Below are 24,334 nucleotides of genomic sequence, written 5' to 3' on the forward strand. Positions count from 1 at the left end.
ACAAAAAACAGCTTGTCACTCAACGTGTTTTTGATCTGTTCTTAAATATATGAGAATCATTGAGATATATAATATATAACGTAGGCTTCAGGGTCTGTTTTGCTTTTCTTATTTCTGATTTGGCCATCCTTATTTTGGTTTTACTTTTTCTCTTGCTCATTATATCGTTGTTTCATATTTTTAGATCATTTCAGTCCAGCTGCTAAATATGTTTGAGGCCAGAGCTTTACTTTGAGAAATAAAATCTCAAAAATCCTTTCTGCAATATTAATGTCTTCAGTTGTGAGACTTAATTATGTTTAGTGAAGTATTTCTTCTGGCAGAGGAAGTGAACAGAGGAAGTGAACTTGAGAAAATGGCTTTCTTTTTGCTTTGTGAAACAAATCATGTAAAATATCCTCACACTTTCATAAACAGAAACCAAGTTGTCTGTTGAACTATATCTATATGTCACAAAATAGATCTGAAGAGGAAGAAAACTGTGCTGGGAATATGCCAAAGAAGGCAGAAGCGTAGGTGAAATATGAGGCAATTCTCTGATCTATTGCGAGCATAACTCTATTCAGCATAATGTTGCAAAACTTTCTAATTTTAAACATCACAAACGTCATACCCTTAGACTAAATATCTAGGCATCTTGCATTCTTAAGATTCTGGTGACCTTGGTTTGAACTTGCTGAAACATTACTGACGTTTAGATGAAATGCTATATTCTATTTTTTAAATATTGTCCCAAATCTATCTCTAGATCCCCATCATCTAATTATCATATATCACAAATAGAGGCATTTCATTTGCATAGACTTCAAAGGATACATCTGGTTGGCTTGATGGAGCATGGGAGGGTGTTACAAGCAATGTAGCTGAATGCAGAAACACAGTTGTAACCTCATAAGCAAGGACTGTAAAATCTTGGGCTCTCTATTTTGCATTTTAGCTGAAAGAAATCCAGAATGGTTGAAGTCTGGTGCATCTGTAGAACAAAGCTTCCCCACCCCAATGGTAAGTTAGATCAGGATTTTGCCTGCCCACCCACCTGCCTTCCTATTTTTAGAGGACAGGAACTGGGTGTGTATGTGAATCTTATGTGAATTTATCAACCCTCCTTCAATGTTGTCCCCAATAGTCTTGAATAAATGTTTGTCTTGAACAGAACTAACACATCTTCTGTCTAACAGATATCTGGCTAGTGAGATAATTGAAGCAATGGAAGAGCAACTGTGCTCAAGCCTTTTATGTTCCATGGATATAAGTAATTCCAAACAACATCCTTTTTTCAATAGCACAAATCAAGTTATTCAAATAAATAATATTTTATAGTAATAATATTAAACATATTACAACAACAGAATTTTCATTTAGGACCGGTATTCTGGTGCTGTATTATGATACTTTATTTCCTTGATTCTAAGACACACTTTTTCCTCATATAAGCATCTTGAAAAATTGAATACATCTTAAAATCACTGATGCTTTCTCTGCTAGTGTTGCTGAAGTTAATGTGAATCTTAGAATCAATGAAATGTGGTATTAAAATCAGAAAATAGCTTCCAGTCACCAGAGCATGGATAGTTTCTGCCCATTTAACTGTATGAGCCTAGCAGACATGCTTTAAATTTTCCATAATACAGTACCCACAATGTACTGTCCCTCTCAAGACTCTTTGTGAAAATTCAAAGGACAGTCCCCACTTGACATGCATTTAGTTTTCCACAATGATTCTGAGGAATATCACATCAGGAACACTGTGGATGTTCCTGCTGTGGGTCCCAGATTCAACCAACTAATATAAGATTGACAATACATGCTTCAAATCTGAGCATTGGGTCTTGGACCTAGATTCTCTTCTCACAGCAAGAGGGAGGAATTTCAGGACAAGAGCACTATCTTGAAAATACTGTAGAAATAGAGAGAGATATTCGTCATTAATTGGTATTTTTAAAATTTGAATGCTATAGTTTGTGAAATTCTGATCGATGCTTAATTTATCAAGCCTAACAGCAAATCACCAGGGACTGCTCCTTACAACATCACCTGGTCCCTTCCATCTGTGATATCATGAGGAGTCAGCCCTAAGTCTCAGGTTTTGGTCCTGAAATCTCAGAGCCTGGGCTAGTCCTTCCATGGCAACCCTCCTTGTGGTGTCATAATATGTGGGCCCTAATGAAGTTATAAGGAGCACAATATTGTGATGTCATTGAGAATGATAACTTAACCATCAACCACAGCAGCACAGAGAATATCATTTAATTCAAATACAGAGAAAACACACATACACCTTTAAGGTATCACTCTTGCCCTGAGATTCCTCCCCCTAGCTCTGGAATTTGAGAAGACGGTCCTGACCTAAGATCTAGGAACTCTGGTCACCTGAATAAGAACCCTACATCGAAGTGATTTGTCAGGAGATGCTCTCCTGAAGGCTCTTTCAAACCTGGAGCTAGTACTGGCTGCCAGGCTGAGTTGACTAGCAGCAATTTACATGGGAACGGAGGTGATTTGTGAGCATTCTGCATTCTAACCATGAATATTGATCGAACTGGAAGTAATATTTGCTGGAAATAACCTTCAAAATTAGGATTTTTTATCTGTATTATGTTACATGAAGCTGATGACATGAGCTTTTATTGCAAACCAGCTTGGTTGATTGACCATTTAATACATGCACCTGGGTATCATAAAATGGATGGAAAGCTTTCATCGTGGTAGACATTTCCCTATTGAATTATATCAGATATCATAAAGTCTTTATTAATAGAGGAAGAGATCTAAAGCCGCTTCTCCCCCCAACAAATATAACATCTAAAGATGGCAACTGAAGTAGGCCAAGCATATATTAAACCAATGGATATGAAGATCATTTATTAATCCCTCCATGTTGTGGTCCATTGGGCACAGGTAAAGTAACTGTTTTCAGATCCATAAGGTCTTGGTTTTTTTTTTTCAACCCTCGTCATTCTTTGGGCCAGACATTATATATCAGCTGAAACATTTGGCAGACAGAAGTTGTAAACTGGAGCCAGTCTGCTTTTGAAGAGCAGAGAGTGGACATAAAATACAGTACTGTCACAGTCTCTGCACAAAGGACAATTACTTAGATTTCCTGGGGATTAGTGCTATAAACCCCATTCTAATAGCAGCCCTTTGACACATATTTACAGGGAATACAGAAGATCAATTCACATGGGTTATTTATTGCTTCAAACATGGCATTGGTGTCATGGTAGTTCAAGACTTGTAAAAAGTGGCTTATAACTTTAATCTTCCCAAACAGCACTGGCAAAGACAAAGGCAGACTAGAGACATTGTAAAATGCTGCCAAAGGAAGAAAGGAAGGAAGGAAAGAAAGAAAAAAAGAAAACTAGGCTATTTAACAAAGACAGCAAGTCAATAACAAAAATTACAAGTTAGCATTCAAGTTATGAATACTTGAACAGTGAATAAAAGTATGGAGCCATTACTTTATCATGGTACCTGCCCGGAAGCTACATGACTATCCTAGGTCCTGAGATTACAAAGCCAAAAAGTGCGAGATTATGCCTTGTAGTCTCATAGGAAGGGGACCATGATAGATAGATAGATAGATAGATAGATAGATAGATAGATAGATAGATAGATAGATAGATAGATAGATAGATATGATGTTATGAGAGTCAGCCCCCAGTCCCTTAGGTTTCATCATTGGAGGCTGAAGGATGGTGGGAGGCAGGTCCCAGCAATATTATAAAGTTAATACTACAAGGAGATCTGTGAACTCTAGATTCATATGAAAATTTCATGAAGGAACTGTCATCACTTCAGCAGTAACTTTACCCTATATCTGCACTGGGCTAGCCCTATCACTGGGCATAGTAAAGAAACATCCTCAGGTAGCAAGAATTTGATAGTATGCAGTGGAGAATACTGCCCTATCATTGTCCTATCAACTGTCTGATAGAGTCATGGAATGTGGAGACCTGACTGGTGACTGTCACTCAGAGGACCTTTTCAACAACCGCCCCAAGACTCTGGAATGACCTGCCAGGAGAGCTCTGACAACTAGATCAGCTGTCAGAATTTAAGACACAATTGAAGACCCATCTCTTCTGGCAGGCCTACCCAGCCAGTTTTAATTATGAATTTTACACTTGTGTCTGCTATATTTTAATAATTCTTCTGTGTGTTTTAATATGTGTATTTTGTAGAAATACATTTTAATATGTGCGTGCATTTTATATAATGATTATGTGTTTTTAACTATGTTGTAACCCGCTTCGAGCCACGAGGAGAGGCGGGTAAGAAATAAATTTATTTATGTATTTATTTATTTATTCATTCTTCGAACTTATATGCCGCCACTCCCCTAGGGCTCAGAGCGGCTTCCAATAAATAATAATAATAATAATAATAATAATAATAATAAGTAGTAGTAGTAGTAGTAGTAGTAGTAGTAGTATTACAAGTCTGGTGATAGGGGTTCAAATTCCCCCTTGGCCATGGAAACACACTGGGTGCCCTTGGTCAAATCACACAATCCCAGCCTCAGATAAAGGCAAATATCTCTTTGAACAAATTTGTCAAATGCTTTATTATGAAAGCCTCATGAGTGAAAATCTTGACAGTTCTATGTTGTTGCCCCATAAAGGATCTGAAATATGCTGGTTCCCTCTCTTTGTTTAGTGCTAACTTTTACATGGATGTAATTTACTATTAATTATGATACACCAAAGGTAATAATTTTAAGATGAAAAATGCCAGAGCCCTAATCAATCAGATCTCCTCTAACAATAAAGACAACATATTTAACAATGGGGTTTTATATGACATGACAGTGTATTTATTACTAAAGCCTAGAGAGCTATGAAGCCATAAATATATATTAAATAATTTTATAAGGACAACTTGATTACATTAAAATATCACCATATAAAAACCTCCTGGATACACGAGGATGAGCAATATGGATGCATTTTGTTTTCCATCAGGTTATCAAGATGATAGTTGAGGTAGCTGGGTCATGCCATTCCCAATTCTAGCAGGCTCCAAACTGCTTATTGAGGCAAAGGACAAAATGGTAGATTCCTCCAAAAATCTATGAGCTTGACTACCTGAGCCCCAAAATCTGAATTGGCTGAAAAGGTACTCTTGGATGTCTACATGATGTCCAAGAACTTTTGGACCTTCTCGCAAGGTAAACTGGGTAAAACCAGTTTAACCTTTCAGTTAAGAACACCAGAGAATGCTTCAACAATTGGCTGAAATATCAGAGCAGACCAACACTATGGAAAAAGTGTGGACAGTACAACCAGTTCCTATGTGGGCTTATCTGCTGTCCACACAAGCCACATCAACATTTCCTTTTCCATGCACTCATCTGCATTGGAAAAGGGTGATGAATCAGGCCCATGCTGCTTCTGCTGGATAGCTGCAGAGTTCCAGAAGAGCTCCTGGACCTCATAGGTGACAGTAGCAAAGGTGCTACATGTAAGTCAAGGTGATGGCTCAGCCAGGCCAGACCAGTTTTGGCCTGATGGGACCATGTAGACTTCACCTCACCACTGTCATGGCTTAGACATGGAGTGTCATTACCTCTGGGAAAGTCATTCATTTCTTTTAAAACAGAGCAACTGGGACAAATGATGGAGGACATAAGAAAGTCATAGTATTTTAGTTGGAAGTGATTACAAGGGCCATCCAGTCCAACCCTGTAGGTGTCCCACTCTGAAGCAGCAGTGGGAGTCACCAGCATTTAATTAAATAAAGAAAAGAAACCCTTTTGTTTTTAGGGCAGTGTTCTCACACTGAGATTCCTCTCTTTTCCTCCGAACTGGAATAGTAGGACTGGTCAGACTTAGAGTGCTGAGAACCGTACTTTTTTCTCTTATACTCCATCTACTCCCTTCCACTCAAAAGATCTGTGAGTTAGGGTTACAATGTGCATTCTGTCTTTGCATTCTTCCAGTCTCAACAGTCCAATTTTGCTATAATTACAAAGCTTTTGTGCTTATCTGTTTAACAAATGCCATCAAAAAGATGAAAGACAAAGTTATGCTCCTACCGGCTGCAGAAATTCCAAGAATACCAAGAAGCATATAGAGCATACATGTCCTCTTGGATCAAATACATTATCAAATCAAAAAGGACACAGATTTGCATTTGGGAAAAATAACTGTGATATAAAGAGAACTACAAAACGTAGAAAGGCTGTGACCAGGTGACATATGCTGCCTACCTGCATAGTCTGCTATCCATGTGCCCATTGTTGGTAGGCAACATCATGCCGGGATTCCTGCTGCCCTCCCTTCTTATAGTTCCTTAACTTCAAACTAAACTTAGAGTGGACAACCTTTCACTTGTGTCTATGTGCATGTTCCTTCTAGTCATCTGTTGACTTCTGGTGACTCTATGAGCCATAAGGTTTTCTTAGACAATGAATACTTACAGGTGGTTTTGCCCGTTCCTTTCTATGAAATATAGCCTACAATACCTTCTATTTCTTCATTGTCTTCTATCTAAATACTATCTGGGGCTTATCCTACTTAGCCTCCAAGATATGACTCCTCTAGAATGAATTGATAGATATAGATGAGCTAAACAATCTGTGTGTGTTTAATTATACTACATATGGATTTTTATCAGAATTACTGTAGAAAATGGGAGAAGCTTTGATCTATGTTGCTGTAGCCCACTGATTTTCAACCTTTGGTCCTCCAGGTGTTTTGGATTTCAACTCACATAATTCCTAACAGCTGGTAAAATGGCTGGGATTTCTAGGAGTTTGAGTCCAAAACACCTGATGGACCAAAGGTTGAGAATTACTGCTGTAGCCAGACTCAGAATGATTGCATCCTCTTATGAGATCTGCTGGGCTTCTCCAAAGGTACTTTTACATCTAGCTGCAGTAGGTATGGGCAAACTTTTAACATGGGGGCTGAATTATGGGCCGGGCCAGGCTAGGCCAAGCCAGGAGGGAAAGGGGCAGGGGGATGCCAAGGGTTGGCGAGGGGAAGGCTGAAGAAGTTGGAGGTGGCCAGCAGCATCCTCACACTGAGAGGATGGCGAGACACACATGGCTGCAAAGAGCTCTCAACAGCCACGTGACTGCCTCTCCTGTCCTCTCAACATGAGGATCTGATGGGCTGGCACGTCCTCATGCTGAGAGGACTGGGAAACAGGAGGGTCAGAAAAAAGAGCTCAAAGGGCCTGCAGGCCTGGCTTTTCCCATACCTGAACTAGAAACACATAACCAGATGCTTCCCCAATCCTGACCCCTGCTGTCCAGTGTCCACCAGCCAGACAATGGTTATGGGGGGGCGGGGGGGGAGCTCAACATGGAGTCTGACAGAAGTAGGGCTTACCAGCGTCTTTGGGGATAAAAATATCCTATGCAGATATCTGTTGAATTTACAACTACACATGCCATTAAAAGGATGTCAGCTATCATAAGTGTGTTTGTCCAGTCCTATACTATAAAAGAAGTAAGCAAAATTACTATGGGCACCATAAAGCTTTTAAGCCATGTGCCAGAGCCAGTCCAACAATGAGGTGAATTAAGCAGTCGCTTGGGGCGCGGGGGTGCAGTCGAGAATGCTTTTTCTGTTGATTTTTTGTAAAACATGTTTTGGTGCTTAATTTGTAAAATCTTAATGTAATTTGATGTTTAATAGGCTTTTCCTTAATCCCTCCTTATTATCCAACATTTTCACTTATCCAACACTTTTATTTTTCAGTGATTGTTTTGGGGGGGGCACCAAAATTCTGTTTGCCTACACTTGAAAAATACCTAGGGCCGGCTCTGTCATGTGCCCTTTTAGAAGTAGGTCATTGTTGTTTTTTGTTCTAGTTAAAAGTTAAAAAAGCAAGCATCCATCTTCAGCTTTGTTCCTGCTTTCATGAGTTACCCATTTATTTCTGCCTTACAGTTTAGTGTATTTTCAACAAAGTTATCTTCATATCTCATTCTGAAGGGCCCACGGCAACCTCAGTGTTTGGCTGTCTGCAAAATGTCATCAGCTGTTTCAGTTAAAGGAATAATAGTTATATTTAGTAGGACATTGTGGATTTGAAGGTCATCCAAAAGAATAGTAACCCCTTTCTCTATTTGTTCTCAAAATCTAACTAGTTTATTATTGTCTTTAAAAAACAAAACAAAGCAATGGACCCAGGGGCCTGCCCATATTTTCACTAATTCCATCAGTAAATGTCTAAGACAAGAAACAGCCTATTTCCCAAGTAATATATAAATATATGTAATTAAAATCATTCTTCTGTTCATCATAGCTACCATCGTAATCTTGCATTATAGAAAACAGGTGGACATTTTATTTATTCTGGCAGTTCTATCATGCCTTTGTTTTGTAAAAACACATGGTACTAATGATTGAAAAGAATTTCCATCATGTGTATTGTGTAGTTGTTTATGAGTTTCAAGCACTGGAGTGAAATATTGTGCTTCACACTGGTTCTTGGAGGCTCTAAAGACTGTACTTAGAAGTTGCGAGAATGGCATGCTGGGCATGGGCTGCACTTTGCCTATCCTTCTTCTAAGAATATGACTGACAATGATATTTTCTCTAGAGCCATTCAATTTCCATGAATATGTCCTAGCAATTACGTAAACTCCTTGGCCAACATATAAGGGGAGCATAGGTGCATAATACCTTTCTTCAATATGGTTTATACCAGAGAAAAATAAATATTCTTTTTCAGATATTATGGACAAAATCTCCCTTAATCCCCAGCCATTGGTTAGCAGTGCAGCATCTTAAAATTCTGGTTTGAAGACAAAAAGTTAGCAATACAATTCTTGAAATACACATACAAACACAAGGTTCCTATATCACTAAAATAATTAAGATCCAGAACCAGCCACTTTTGATGGAACATTTGCTGCTTGCATAAAAAGGAATCTTACACTGCTCTGTTTTCTTTGTCATGGAGAAAGCGAGTAAAGTGTCAAGAAAGTAATCAGAATCCAACTGTAGGCACTGGCAGGCATGCTCACTCTGGCAGAGCAGATGAGCTAACAAAAGATAATTGGTGACTGTTCATTCCTGCAATTCCCTGCTCAAACATCCCAAATGTAGCCCTGACAGTTAACAGTGAAGCAAAGTAATAAATAGCCAGAATCCATACTACGCTCTGTTGAAATGTTGCAGCACAATTCTGCATTGCAGCAAATAGAACCTTTCAAAACAAAGCACTTGGGACTTTAGGGGGGAGTGACCACATAATGCTAGAAGAAAAGCATAGTAAAACACAGGGCTTTGGGATTGCTGGTCTTATCAAGCTCAAAAATACTGGGCAGAATCCCCTGGCTAACGGGAAAAGAAGGAATTGAGAAGTGCATAATCACAAACAATTCCATAGAAGTTGCAAAATGGGAAAGATCTGAAATAAAGCGAATGTGGCTGCATAGTAAATTTGAGGAGGAAGTGAAAAGAAGGATGAATCACCAAAGCAAGAATACAGATGGACAGGGATACTGTACGGAAAGGTAAAGTTCAAAACGAGCAGAGACTGGCTAGGCAAGCAAGGAGCAACAAAAATTTGTTGGGTTGTTGTGTGTTTTCCGGGCTGTATGGCCATGTTCTAGAAGTATTCTCTCCTGACGTTTCGCCCACATCTATGGCAAGCATCCTCAGGGGTTGTGACCTCAGAACCTCTGAGGATGCCTGGCATAGATGTGGGCGAAACATCAGGAGAGAATACTTCTAGAACGTGGCCATACAGCCTGGAAAACACACAACAATCCTGCGATTCTGGCCATGAAAGCCTTTGACAACACAAAAAAGTTGTTTTTTCAAATATATTTGAAGCAAGAGAGTGATGAAGGATATGGCGAGACTGTTGCTCAGCTCAGCAAAGAGCATAAAATACTGATGGATCACAATGAGAAGGCAGAACAGCTCAATACTTACTTTGCTTCAGTTCCTCCTCCCCACCCCCCAAAAAAGAGGTGTGTTCTTCTATGCAGAAACAGAAACTTTTGCAAGCAATCCCAGTTGCAAATCAAGATTGATAAAGAGGTAGCCAGGAATCACTTGATTAACCAAAATAAGTGCAGATTAGGGTCAGATTAAGTACTTCCCAAAGTACAGTCAGCCCTCCATATGTAGGGGTTTAACCAACCACAGCTCAAAAACATTCACTTCTGGTGACCACATGAGTAGATGCCACATTGTGACTTCACCAAAAATGATACTGTCAGGAAGGGGACCTGCTTCTGGCTGGTGAAACAACAGAGGGTCTTTTTGATATGTGGGCACTGGATCCAGCTGGCCACACATAAAAAAAAACCACCCTGTGTCATTCAGGAGTTTCCAAAGTAAGGGATAAAATGATGGAAGTAGCATTTCTGTTGTGGCACTGGCCATACATCATGTGGACTGTTCACAGTAAATTCGAGGTGAGTACATTTTATTTCGCCCATGTAGGTATGAGATGTGTGGCCTGAAAGAGACCTAAGTTAAATACCTGGCTCCATACTTGCAAGCCATTCCACATACTGTAACTTTCAGCTGTGATTGTTATCCTCCCTCTTAGGTGACTCAGTTTATTGCAATGGCAAATGCTATCCATGCCAAGAAAAAATGGCAGAAGCTGTTCATTTGCTTTCCCAAACAGCCCTTTAAATGTCGGCCATAGGCTATTGTTTGAGCCTACATGCCAGATACAGGGAAAGCGATATCTTTTATGGTACTAGAAACTGGTGATGCATAAATAGGCATCATTTCAAATAACACACAATTCTTCAGTCAAGCAGTCAATGAAAGCTATGTTTTTCTATCTCATAACTAATGCACAGACAATGATTTCTATCTTGCCACAATTCATATTCTCCCCCTCCCTGATAAGATATTTTTAGCAGACAACAGTCCGTCTTTACCGTCTGCCCACCACACAGCTGACTATGAATGATTTCTAAAATGCCTATCTCCAGGCATAATGATGTTTACAGCTGCTAATAATACACCCCAAAAAATCTTTACTTATTTCTGAAACAATTCTGCCCAGTGCCCACATATTGAAGAGGAGACGCAAACTATGCTTCCATCTGCTTCTACATCTGTATTACGTGCAAATATTAATTCATACATTATTAGAACTGACACTCCCAAACACAGTCCCTTGCTTATCCACTTGCATTAACAGGGAAGAATCATGCATGCTAGCCAAATATTTCTTACTCCACCAGTGATACCGAGTTCTGCAGCAAATGGTAATAATAGCGCGAGAAGGAAATTGGGTAATTAGACAAAAGAGGCAGTCTCACTTTGCCTAATAATTAATTTTTAAAAAATTTTCTTCCCATCTATGGATGGAATTTGTGAATTTTGGCAAATTCTTTGAAAACTAATTATTATTTTTTTAGAATTCATGAGATTCCCATATGTCAACTTGAAGGTACATATGTATACAAAACAACAGATTCTGTATGTTGTAAATAAACTTATTATTATTATTTTATTATGACACAGCAAACAAGATAGACATGCTGGATTTCGTATCACAAAATCACAAGTCGAACACTTCCCAAGTGTCTAGGACTGTGTGATGTATTTTTGGATGATGCGTGCAGATCCCAGTAGGATGGCCTTTTGCAGTTGGCAGATCGTGATGTTGTCAATGTCTATTGTTTCCAAATGCTGGCTGAGATCTTTTGGCACGGCACCCAATGTGCCCATCACCACCGGGACCACCTGTACTGGTTTCTGCAAAAGTCTTTAAAGCTCAATCTTGAAGTCCTGATAGCGGCTGAGTTTTTCCTGTTGTTTTTCGTAAAAGTTTTTCATTATTATTATTATTATTAGTAGTAGTAGTAGTAGTATTATGTAGCTAATGATAGTCCCTATTGCCCCTCCAACCCTGCTGATTAATGAAATGTAGCACCAAAGAATCATGAGGAAATGGGGGACAAAGATCAGTAAGGAAATCAGTTCAAATGGTAGTGACATGTCTAGGAAACACACATCAGGTTAATATTGTTTGTGCCGGCAGCTAAGCCTGAGAATTGCCACCGATGCAAATGATTAATAAGAAGGTAAGCAAATTAAGAGATCAGAAGGCTTGGCTTTGAGGTGTGGAGGAAAAGCTCAAGATCCTAAGTCAATTAGCTATGAGAGGGTGGCAATTATGTGTGTCCTCCATTCTAACCTTTATTTGGGGGTTTGCTGAATTAGTGGAAGGGAATATGTCAGGCAAATCTTGAAATGGAGCAGAAATAATCCAGAGCCAGGCTGCATAAAGTGATTTCTGCCATTAAATTAATCATTTGAGAGCAGCCTTAGAGGGTCTCGGTATTATATCCTAGAAAAGCATGGGCTATGAGGCTACTACATGCAATATTCATGGTAGTTGCATAGCTATAAAACTCACTTCTGAAAGTAACCCCATGCACTTAAGCAACAGTTCAGGGGTATTCATTTATTCAGAGTGCACTACAAGTTTCTGCTGATACATATTGCATAGTAAGTCTTAGATGTTTATTATTTTAGAGCAGTTTATGAGGGTTATTAGTAGTCCTGGGTCCCAAAAGGAGAAACAGGTTAAATGTTATATCTTCTTTTACACAAATAAAATTACAGGTAGCAGAATTCATGCAAAAGTACATCTATAATATATTTTAAAAATACATCAAAATAAATAGGATCAAAACTATTTCAAATAATAATTTAAAAACATACAATGAAAATACAGTTTGCCCTTAGGATCCTCTGGGGTTTGGTTGCAGAACCCTTCGTGAATACCAAAATCCATGGCAGCTCAAGTTCCATTGTATATAATGGTGTACAAAAATGATATCCTATATATAAAATGACAAATCCAAGGTTTGCTTTTGGGATTTTTAAAAAAATATTTTAAAGACACAGATGGTTGAATCTGTGGATACAGAATCCGTGGATAGTGGGCCATCTGCACACTGAAGAAGAAGCCTTTTACATGTAAAACAATCCGTCCCCAAAAGCTTTCTTCATAAGAAAAAAATTCCTGCTGATGAGTCCCAATTTTGAGAGAAAAAGTAGGGCAGAAATAAAATAATGAAGAATAATAGTAATTTCTCCATGTGTAATGGGGCCAGGGATGCCATCTTGGCTTCACCTCGGGCAGCAAAAGTATTTAGAGCAGCCTTGCAGTTGGTCTTATAGCAACCAAATGCGCCAAGTACTTTACCAAATTCAGATGTCAAAGCTTGGTTGTAAAAAGATGAATCCCAAGTAGAGAATCAAAACAGTGGCTCCCAGTTCCATCCCAGTGAGTAGGCCCAGAAGGATAACATGGTCAATGATACTGAAAGCTGCCAAGGGGTCCAGGAGAACCAACAGGGATGCACTCCCTTTGCTAGGTCTCTATATTCAGTATACCTCATGAATGGGATTCCATACAACAGAGTTTCTCAAACTGTGCTCCTCCAAATGTTTTGGACTTCAGCTCCCACAATTCCTAACAACTGGTAACCTTGCTAGGATTTCTGGGAGTTGAAGTCCATAACACCTGAAGGATTACCGTTTGAGAAACACTGCCTTACCAGAATGAAAATTAACATTGCTTGCTCTGGATGATTAACATCATTACCATAGGAAAGCATAGTTCAAGATTCAGGTGCTTGAAAGAAGAAAACCCAATGAATGGAAATAAATGATAAAATCACTGATTGCAGAAAAGTAAGAAGAGACATTTTGAAAGTGGACAGTATTTGTGGTTGGTCTGGAGTGTATAGGAACAAACACTCTACATTTGCAGGTTTAATTATTTAATTATTCATGGATTTGATTAATATGTTCTCTTTAGCAATCTTTAAATCTTTCTGCATCTGTGGTCAATTGGTCTCCGGGAAATTGACCACAGATGCTGGAGGACCTAGAGATTCTTAAATGCATCTATGCTGTATAGTTAATGCAGCTTGACATTACTTTGCCATGGTTTAGTATTATGGGATGTGTTGTTTGGTGAGACACCAGCCCTCTTTGGCAAAGAAGGCCCAAGACTTTGTAAAATTACGACTCCCATGATTATATAGCACTAAGCTAGGTAAAGGTAAAGGTTTCCCCTGACGTTAAGTCCAGTCGTGACCGACTCTGGGGGTTGGTGCTCATCTCCATTTCTAAGCTGAAGAGCCGGCGTTGTCCATAGACATCTCCAAGGTCATGTGGCCGGCATGACTGCATGGAGCACCGTTACCTTCCCACCATAGCGGTACCTATTGATCTACTCACATTGGCATGTTTTCGAACTGCTAGGTTGGCAGGAGCTGGAGCTAAGAGCGGCAGCTCACGCCGCTCCCAGGGTTTGAACCTGGGATCTTTCGGTCTCCAGCTCAGTGCTTTAACGCACTTTGCCACTGGGGCTCCACGGCAGTTCAAACTGGCAGTTAAAGTGGTACATTAATTCTGAAGTGCAGATGTGCCTCTAAAGAAGTGTTTTTCAAATAAAAATAGCATTTTTAAAAATTCACAATTTTCCCACTTTTACAGGGATTCTGTGTATCTAGCCCCCACAAAATTAGAGGACCTCTTGTACAGAGATGATAATGATAAGGAAAGCCAGATCTTGTAAGGGTTACCTGTGAGGCTACAGCATCTAGAAACCCCGCCCCCAGAGTTTGCATTACAATGACCACAATCTCTTAACCAGCATAAGATACAAAAATCCCCACATCCAAACCCAAAGAACACCGAAGCACTTGCAATTAAGTACTCAGTTAAGTGGAACAGGTATCAATATAAAGCTAGGGAGAGAGGCCATACAGCCCTCTGGTGAAAGAAGCATACCTTTGTGTCTAAAGGCAGGAAAGGGAGATTGAGACCTTTAAAACGCTGGTGCTTGGCCTCCTATGGGTGGGAAGACTTGAAGCTCTGCAGCTAAACGCCAGCTCCTCCTGCTGCTCTCCCTCCTTAGGTTTTCTTGTCTGCAAAGCCTCCGCTTCATCTGGAGCTCAGAGAAGAGGCAGCACAGCGAGGGTCTGGATCCCCAGTTTCACACCTGCCAGACATTTGAGAAACCAAGAAAAGATGATTTGAGCTTCTCCACTTGACCATATCAGAATTAAAGCTCTTCTGAAAAGCTATTATACCATTTTTGCTATAAATTATTATTAATGACACTTATTCATAAATGATTATTATTAATATTACATCACTAATGAACATTTCAGATATTTGTTTCCATTGATAGCCAGTGACTTCCATGCTAGTAGAACAGTGAATTCATTTCAGGTTTTACTGTGAATTTTAAAGGATTTATCCAAGGTGCTGATCCACAAACCCAAAACAAATCAAAAGCTTAATTTAAAATTATTTTTCACAGCTGTGTTAAAATGTTCACCAAGTACACATAGTTAAAGCACTAATATTATTTGGGGGGGGGGGTGTCAATTAGGTTTTCTTAGTTACATCACTCATTGCTGGCCATTTTAGAAATAGTCTGTCATTCATTGGTTTGACACATTTATAGACAAAATTATTTTAGAAATGTTGCTTCATGGTTTAGCATCAATAGTTAATTGTTTTTAATTTAACAGTTTAACATCAAAGTATTAATTCCAACATTTACATTTCAAAATTTAGAATAAGTAAGGGAATTCAACAGCTAATTTGGAGTAGAAAATTTTTTTGTTGGTGCAACTGGAACCCGGAAATATGTCTACTACAAATTAGGCAATTATTTACTTCCAGTTTTGCCTATATATACAATACAATATAACATACAATAATTAATAAAATATATCTTAATAATATTACATTCTAAATTATATGATTTATTGATTGACACTGTCAACTGATATTTATTAATCATTCAATGTAAAACTTAAAATACAATTACGAAAGTAAAATTAGAAATAATCATTCTAGGTTTTTTTCATGTCAGGAGTGACTTGAGAAAAAGCAAGTCACTTCAGGTGTGAGGGAATTGTCCGTCTGCAAGGACGTTGCCCAGGGGATGCCCGGATGTTTTATCATCCTTGTGGGCAGTTTCTCTCATGTCCCTGCAAGGGGAGCTGGAGCTGACAGAGGGAGCTCATCCATGCTCTCCCCAGATTCAAACCAGCAACCTTCAGGTCAGCAACCCAATCTTCTGGTCGCATCTCTGCTTTTGACCTGCTAAGTGGGCAGGTGAGCTGGGGCTAATAGTGGGCACTCAAACCTGACCTGGGCCAAACTGCTGACCTTTTGATTGGCAGAATTTTTCTGCAGCACAGCGGTTTTGCCTGCTGTGCTAAGCCTGGTCCCTAAACCAGCCAAGTTACTGTAACACATGAGGCAGAATGTTCCATAGACAGAAATATCTCCCTTTTGCTGCAATTCTAATCCACTTTTCATCCCATGAGTTGTTTTGCCTCTTTATTTCACTCCATTTAACTTTAAAGGTTAAACGGAAAAATCTCCCTCCACAGATTCAGCCACATGTCCCAATGAGTGGAGACAGAGCATATTCAACAACAACAACAAAATTCAATATAAAAATAGAAACAACTCAAAACAAATTATATATCAAATGAACAGGCAACTAAGAGAATTTCAGCTTACTACCTAGGTACAGCAATGTCAGGATGAATAAGATATTGCCTGGGTTGATGTTCAGCATGTACAGTATCACCGTCTTCTCAGACATCCAAATCTTTTTTCCAATCTACCATCCTGCTGTCTTTGGAAGAAGCAAACATCCTGCCTGCACTTGGATGTCAAATTGAATCATGAAACTGGTTTATTAAGCCATGACGTAAACAAGCGGCATTTGGTTCAAGCAACGTGGTCATTCCTGAATTCTTCCTCACTTCACAGCAAAATGATTGTATAGAATTAAGCCATGGCTAATAAAGTAGTGTCAAACTGCATTAATTCTACAGTGTAGATGCACCCTTAGATTCAAAGACATATGGAACATGGTCTTTTGATTCTGAGTAAAATACAAATACCTGTTCACTAGCCACTGGTTATTTCTAGCCTCCATCTATTCAAAGTCTTTATAAATCCTTAAGAACAGCACAAGGCAGTCTCCCTGAATCTGCATTAGGCAAAATTCCTTTTGGCAAGGAAAAAGCTTAATTAAATTCATTCTATATAGTGGCCATAATTGAATTGGATGGAATCAGAAAACATCCTGTACTGAAAACAGAGCAAACTCTTAAAGGTATCCCAAATTGTACTGGCATCCAAAGCATCTGGTGACTTTCCTAAATATTTTTCTGTGGAGGAAACAGGGGAGGACACTCATATTAACTGCCCTATTTTCTTATGCAGTTGATTTATTTTGTTTGATAATTTATTTAGAAGTTGCAAAGTGGTCCTCCTCACCCTGCTCTCCATAGACATAGTTCAATGATCAAACTAGTATGCCATGCTGGCTCTCTTAGGCTGGATCTACACTGCCATATAATTCAGATTATCCAAGTGGCTAATCCTGATTATCTGCTTTGAACTGGAGTTTAGGAGTATACACTGCCATATAATTCAGTTCAAAGTGGATAATCTGGATTTTATATGGCAATGTAGTTGGGCCTTAGATTTGTTTGTACTAAGCACAAAATATCTCTGGTGCAACACACCATTTCATGGATACTTACTGTAAAATAGATCCCATTGATTACATAACAGCTATTTTTTATTAGAAATGAAGAGAACATGGAAGCAAAATACAAAAAGGTGTGCTAATTATGTATCTCTCAGAAACATGCATACATTTTTGGCCAAACCTCAAATCAGCCTACAAGACTTCTGAGCCATGTTATTTTATTTTAATATTTTATTATCCCAGCCTGAGGGTTCACAATGTAGAACAAATAAAAATTAGTACAACAAGGATAAACACTCTTTTAAAACAGCTCAAAACAACTCATAGTTTTGTTTTGTTGTAAAACACATACACATGCACACACACAAAATTAGAATGAACAGAAAACTTAGCCTAATTGTAAGAGCAAAGACTATGAGCCAGAAGTTGTGGTTGCCTGCTGGAATCTGAAGAGGGACGGGCTTTGACTTTTGTGGATCTGATTATTCATGGATTTGATTTTAAATGTTCTCTGTGGAAATATTTAGGCCCTCCAGGGAAGTTGACCTGTCTGGAGGACCTAAAGATATGAGAACTGTCACACTAGAGCTTAAAGAATAGGTAAAGAGTAGGTAAAGGTAAAGGTTTCCCCTGACATTAAGTCCAGGCATGACCGACTCTGAAGGTTGGTGCTCATCTCCATTTCTAAGCCAAAGAGCCGGAGTTGTCCATTGACACCTCCAAGGTCATGTGGCCAGCATGACTGCATGGAGCGCCGTTACCTTCATGCTGGAGTGGTACCTATTCATCTACTCACACTGGCATGTTTGCGAACTGCTAGGTTGGCAGGAGCTGGGGCTAACAGCGGGAGCTCATTCCGCTCCCAGGATTTGAACCTGGGACCTTTTGGTCCGCAAGTTCAGCAGCTCAGAGCTATAACACACTATGCCACCAGGGGCCCCTAGGTAAAGAGTATCCCATCTGAAATTCCGTGGCTGCCTCCTGAAAAATTATGGGGTTTTTACTTTAGAGGAAGGGTCTTAGTAATCAGAAAAAAATTATTATTAAAAGATACAAGCAGGACTGCTGGGCTACTGTCTATGTTTCATGGAATCTTGGCAAAATATCTGCCAGCTCATTGCATATCCACTGCCATACTGGGGATTCTTAATTCAAATCCTCATTTTCTTTTTCTGTGCATATCTTCCCAAGGCGATTCATCCAGTTCTAGGGCAGACAAGTGACAAATCCCAAAGCAAACCATGTCTCGCCTTTGCTGCCTGAAGAGAGTTTCATTCAGGAAGCCAGGTGCTCTGAAGACTTGGTACAAAGAAGAAAAATGATGAAGCCCTTGAGGCTGGGAAGTCTATAGGCTCAAGTAGGAGATAGGAGGAGTTAAAAGATTTGTTGAGCCCAAGGGTAGATGCAGTGGGAAAGAATACTGCCTTCTCAAAAAAGAAAGCTCAACAAAAAAATTCTTTAGCATAGAAATCCTTCAGCAAAGAATGAAGAATGATGTAACTCCTATGACCTGCTTTTACAACAAATAAAATTTTTGAATGGCTACTGTAGAAGAGCCAGGGAAGACAGTACACAGAGGGAGTGTGTTCCTGTTGGTTGTATTGGATTTCTCAGTGGCTTTCAATACCATCAACCACAGATTGCTTCTCTAAGATGGGACTTGGACCCTGACAGCTTCAGAAGGTAATATCAGGGCATTCCAATGAATTGTGGAGTCCTTCAGGTCTTGGTAAACCCCCATCCTGTTTAATGTCTATATGAAACCACTAGGAGAAGACATCAAGAACTTTTGGGGGTCACTGGTATGCAAATGGCATCGAAGTCACTCTGTCTTTCCCATTTAACTCCAAGAAAGCTATTTATGTTCTAAATCATTGTATGTTTTCATTAATGGATTGGATAAGAACAAATTGAAACTTAATCCAGACAAGCTCCTGATCAGTCATAAAACAGATCAGAGAATAGGGATTTATTGTGAGATGAATGAAGCTTAATTCACTTAATATCGCAGGTTGGTTGCTTGGGCGTAATCATGGTCTCAGATCCGAGCCTTGATGCTCAAGTTTCAGTGGTGGCAAAGTATGGGTTAAACCATTTAAAGCTATATATGGCTTGGGTCCAAACCATATTTCCCTATATGAGTTTTAAGCTCTTTGGGAAGGGCTTTCCCTCAGACCCACCATCATCACAACACATTTGGTGAAGACACAGGAGAGAGCCTTCTCAGCAATTACTCCCAGGCTAATCCCTCTACAGGAAGTCTGATTACCCTTGCTTTCTTTCCTCCAGCAGACTAAAACCTTTTTTATTTGACTGATTTTTATTCATATTCTAGAACAGCATTTACAGCTCTGGAGACAAGGGTTTGATTCCCCATAGAAACCTACTGGATGATTCTAGGTTTCTCAGTCCCATAAATAATATCCTGTAATAGGATTATCATAAATCCTATCACCATAAATAGGAAATTGCTTGAAGGCACACAACAACAATGAGATGGTAATGGAGAAGATTGCCAGGTGCTGCATAGGCTATATTTCAGAGGAAGGAACTGGTAAAATACTTCTGGATATTTTTTGCCTTAAAAAACCCTATGAAGTGCATGTGGTTGCCATAGGTCCACAGCCAATTTGAAGACACACACACACCAACTGGACAAGACATTCCCGCAGCTATCCTGACCCAAAGGGCTTGAGGCTGTAATAGGAAAATAAGGTAAAAGATGTCCTCTGATGTGAAAGTCCCCTCTGCATACATTAAGAGTTATGCTGGTACCATACCATCAGTCCTGTAGCGAGGGGGGGGGGGTTAGGGGTTCAACCCCCCCCCCCGAAATTTTTCAAGTTATAAAAAAAATCTCATTTACTCATGAATTTTAACTGGTTAACCAAATCCCCATGCTAAGTCTATGAGATGCAAAACAGTAAGAGTCCCTCCAGGCACTATCTCAAGCAGATATTGACAGGTTTGTAGCGAGGAGGGGTATGTGCTAGGGGTTCAACCCCCCCCCCCCAAAAATTTCAAAACCCCTCCCGAATTTTTTTTCTGGCTACGGCCCTGCATACCATACCATGGGCTGCATACTGTAGCTTGTAGCTCTAATGGCCTATAATATACATTCACTATGAACAGAGCTGTAGATACTCAGTTCTAACTCTGGCACTGCCTGACTGTCTGAAACAAGAGATAATGATTGTGTGCAGACAGAGTAAGGTTGTCTCTGCACAAGGTCAACGAATATGGGAGACAGAGATAGTGAGTTCTGCCTTGTGGGTAATGAACCAGACATTGATTCTCTTGTGGGACGAACTGAAGATCACATCACTGATAGGTACCGTACTGTATTAAGGAAATGTGATTTCCCTCCCTTGGCCCCAAATCTTTCAATACTTGAATGAAAGCAAAGCCACCTGAGTTTTTGTTGCAGTAAAATAAAGAAATCCATTCAGTCTTTGTTAGGAAACTCCTTTCATGTTAGGAATGTCATTAGTGACAAGAAAAAAACCACCACACTTATTTTTATTTTTCTTCTCCTAGCAAAACTACACACCTGCCCCCCTCCCTTCCAAAAAAAGACAAAGCAACAAGGGAAAGAAAGACAGGGTGCAGGGCCAAAAATAGATTCAATAACACAATAAGTGGGTAATAAAAGCCTAACAACAATGCACTCAAGATAAGGTGTGCTTGTGCTTCTGTTATGCCACCCACAGTATGATTTTTACAATGGCTCCCAATTTATTTGCTGTTATTGCTCATTCAAAATAGAAAATGGAGAAAAAATAAAAGCAGGTATTATGAGGAAACAAAACAAAAGCATAAGCAAGATTAGGCATTCAAGATGCTTTGTTTTCATGTTGTACACTGACATGCTGAAATAAACTGAACTAAGTCAATAGTATTGTTATGACAAAACATTGTTGGGGGGGAAAAGAAGCAATTTAGGTTTGCCAGATTATAATCTGGAGAACATTTATGTGGTATTAAAATCTGACATGATAGAAAAGACAGGTGAAAACTCTCCACAACTTATTTTCCAATCTTGTCATTCTACCCGCCCAACCATCAAATCTCTTTATAGAAAATGGGTTGATGTTCCCATTATTACAGGAAGGGGAGGAACTGAGAAATGGGGAAGAGACAGGTAGGAATTTCTATGAGACCACTTCTTTGGGATGTTGAATGTAGCAGACTGGCATGAGATCAAGGACAAATGGAAGAAATACCTGCTTCATACAATTCATCAGTTAATTGAGAGAGAAACCATTAAATGTTCCATTTGCTTTCTTTATTATTTCTTGTTGCTATGCTGTTCTATGCCTTTGGGTTGATTCTAATTAATGACAACTTGCTCATAGGCTTTTTCTGACAAGGCATGTTTAAGGAAGGTTTCACTATTACCTTCCTTTCAGCAGAGAGAGAGCAGCTTGCGCCAAATCCCCCACTCAGTTTCATCAATAAAAGAAGATTCAAACGCTGTTCTTTTACAATCTTATTCTAAAACTCAACAAGTAACCTTGAGCAAAAAATTTCGCTTAATACAGAGTAAGAAAGGCCAGATGTCCAGTAAAGAAAAAAGTGCTGGACAAAGGAGTACACCAAATAGTTTTAGAAGAATATCAGCCAGTGATTTATATATTATACCAGGGGTCCTCAAACTTTTAAAGCAGAGGGCCGGTCCACGATCCTTCAGACTGTGGAGGGGCCGAATTATCATTTGAAAAAAAATACAAACAAATTCCTATGCACACTGCACATGTCTTATTTGTAGTGCAAAACAACAACAACAATGAAAGAACAATACAAAATTTAAAAATGAAAACAATCTTAACCAACATAAACCTATCAGGATTTCAATGGAAAGTGTGGGCCTGCTACTGGCCAATGAGATAGTCAAGTTAATTAGGATTGTTGTTGTTGTGTGCCTAAATCCAAAATTATTTATTTATTTATTTACTGCATGTATTTACTACATTTATATCCCACCCTTCTCACCCCGAAGGGGACTCAAAGTAGCTGTATGTACATACAATACATTATATTATTAGCATAGCACAATATTAGCATTATACATTACTATATTGAACTATACCACTATACTGTAATACTAAATGTAATATATAACCTATAGAGTCTCACTTATCCAAGCTAAATGGGCCGGCAGAAGCTTGGATAAGCGAATATCTTGGATAATAAGGAGGGATTAAGGAAAAGCCTATTAAACATCAAATTAGGTTATGAGTTTACAAATTAAGCACCAAAACATCATGTTATACAACAAATTTGACAGAAAAAGTAGTTCAATACACAGTAATGTTATGTTGTAATTACTGTATTTACAAATTTAGCACCAAAATATCACGATATATTGAAAACATTGACTACAAAAATGGCTTGGATTATCCAGAGGCTTGGATAAGCGAGGCTTGGATAAGTGAGACTCTACTGTAATTGATATTATTATATGGTATTATTATTAGTATTATATTATATAACATTATAATATTTTTATCAATATTATATGTATATACAATATATTATCTTATTAAAACTGATATAAAAACATATTATAAAACTGAGGTTGGGGGCCAGGTAAATGACCTTGAAGGGCCGCATCCGGCCCCCGGGCCTTAGTTTGGGGACCCCTGTATTATACCAAAGCATTAGGTCATTAAATACTATGGCTTGTCCTGATGTATTGTCGCTATACGCAGAAGAAGAGGCCATATGGAGAAATATGGAGAAACAGAACAGTTTTACATTGTTGGGGGATGGGAGTTCAGATAAAGTTGCATTTTATCACTCTGTTTAATATATCATACTAAAAGATAGATTAAACTTGGAAGAGGTAGGTGTGAAAACTGGAGGAAGAAACATCAACAATTTAAGATATGCCAATGACACATACTGCTAGCAGAAAACAGCAGATTTGGAATGACTATGGAGGAAAGCCAAGGAAGAAAGTGCGAAGGCAGGTTTACAGCTGAACGTTAAAAAACCAGTACCAAATATAGATAATTGAGGTAACTTTAAAGTAGATGATGAAGACACTGAAATAGTTAAAGCTTTGTATAACTTGGTTCAATCATGAATCAAAATGGAAATTGGAAGAAGATAAGGACTAGGAAGGGCAGCTATGAAGATCCTAAAGTTTAAAAATATATAATTTAATACTGAAATCAGGATCACCCATGCAATCATATTCCCCATTTCTACGCATCGTTCTGAAAGCTGGACAATGAAGGATGCTGATAAAAAGAAAATTAACTCATTTGAAATGTGGTGCCAAAGGAGAGTTCTGTGGACACCATTGATTATATAGCAAACCTAGCTTTGCCCGGCCACGCATTGCTGTGGCTCATGGGAATCATTTGTTGGCCAGATGGAATAGTAGTGAATAACCTTGCATCCTCAAAGCCTGGCCGTTTTCTTCTTATGGGAATCCTTGTTTGGTGAGCTGGAATGTAATGAATAGTGTCAGTGCAGGAGGTCTGAATGTTGTTATTAGTCACCTTGATTAGCATTTAATAGCCTTATAATCTGAAAGGCTGGCTGCTTCCTGCCTGGGGAAATCATGTGTTGGGAGGTGTTAAGTGGCTCTGATTGTTTCCTGTCTTGTAACTTCAAACCCTGGTTGATTCCTGCCTGGTGGAATCCTTTGTTGGGCAGTATTAGCTTGCAGACGTTTGTTTACTGCCTTGTATGTTCAAAGCGTGTCTGATTCCTGCCTGGGGTAATCCTTTGTTGGGAAGTGTTAGCCCCTTTCCCGTCTTCCTGATATAACCTCAGAGGGGAAACCCACCTTGGCCTCGACCGTTTGTGTGTAGATAAGGAGAGAAGAAACCGT

General features: G+C 39.1%; 1 protein-coding gene across 7 annotated transcripts in view; it reads right to left on the reverse strand.

Annotated features, from left to right (window-relative positions):
- The window catches only part of mapk10 (mitogen-activated protein kinase 10), a 236,720-nt gene that overhangs the window by 153,029 nt on the left and 59,357 nt on the right, over positions 1–24,334 (reverse strand). For all 7 annotated transcript variants that reach the window (XM_062981826.1, XM_008111016.2, XM_062981825.1 and 4 more), the window contains exon 2: positions 14,751–14,961. The gene's annotated coding sequence lies outside the window, so the exon portion shown is untranslated. The remainder of the gene's footprint in view (positions 1–14,750; positions 14,962–24,334) is intronic.

Source organism: Anolis carolinensis, chromosome 5 (assembly GCF_035594765.1).
Source record: "Anolis carolinensis isolate JA03-04 chromosome 5, rAnoCar3.1.pri, whole genome shotgun sequence".
Taxonomy (NCBI): domain Eukaryota; kingdom Metazoa; phylum Chordata; class Lepidosauria; order Squamata; family Dactyloidae; genus Anolis; species Anolis carolinensis.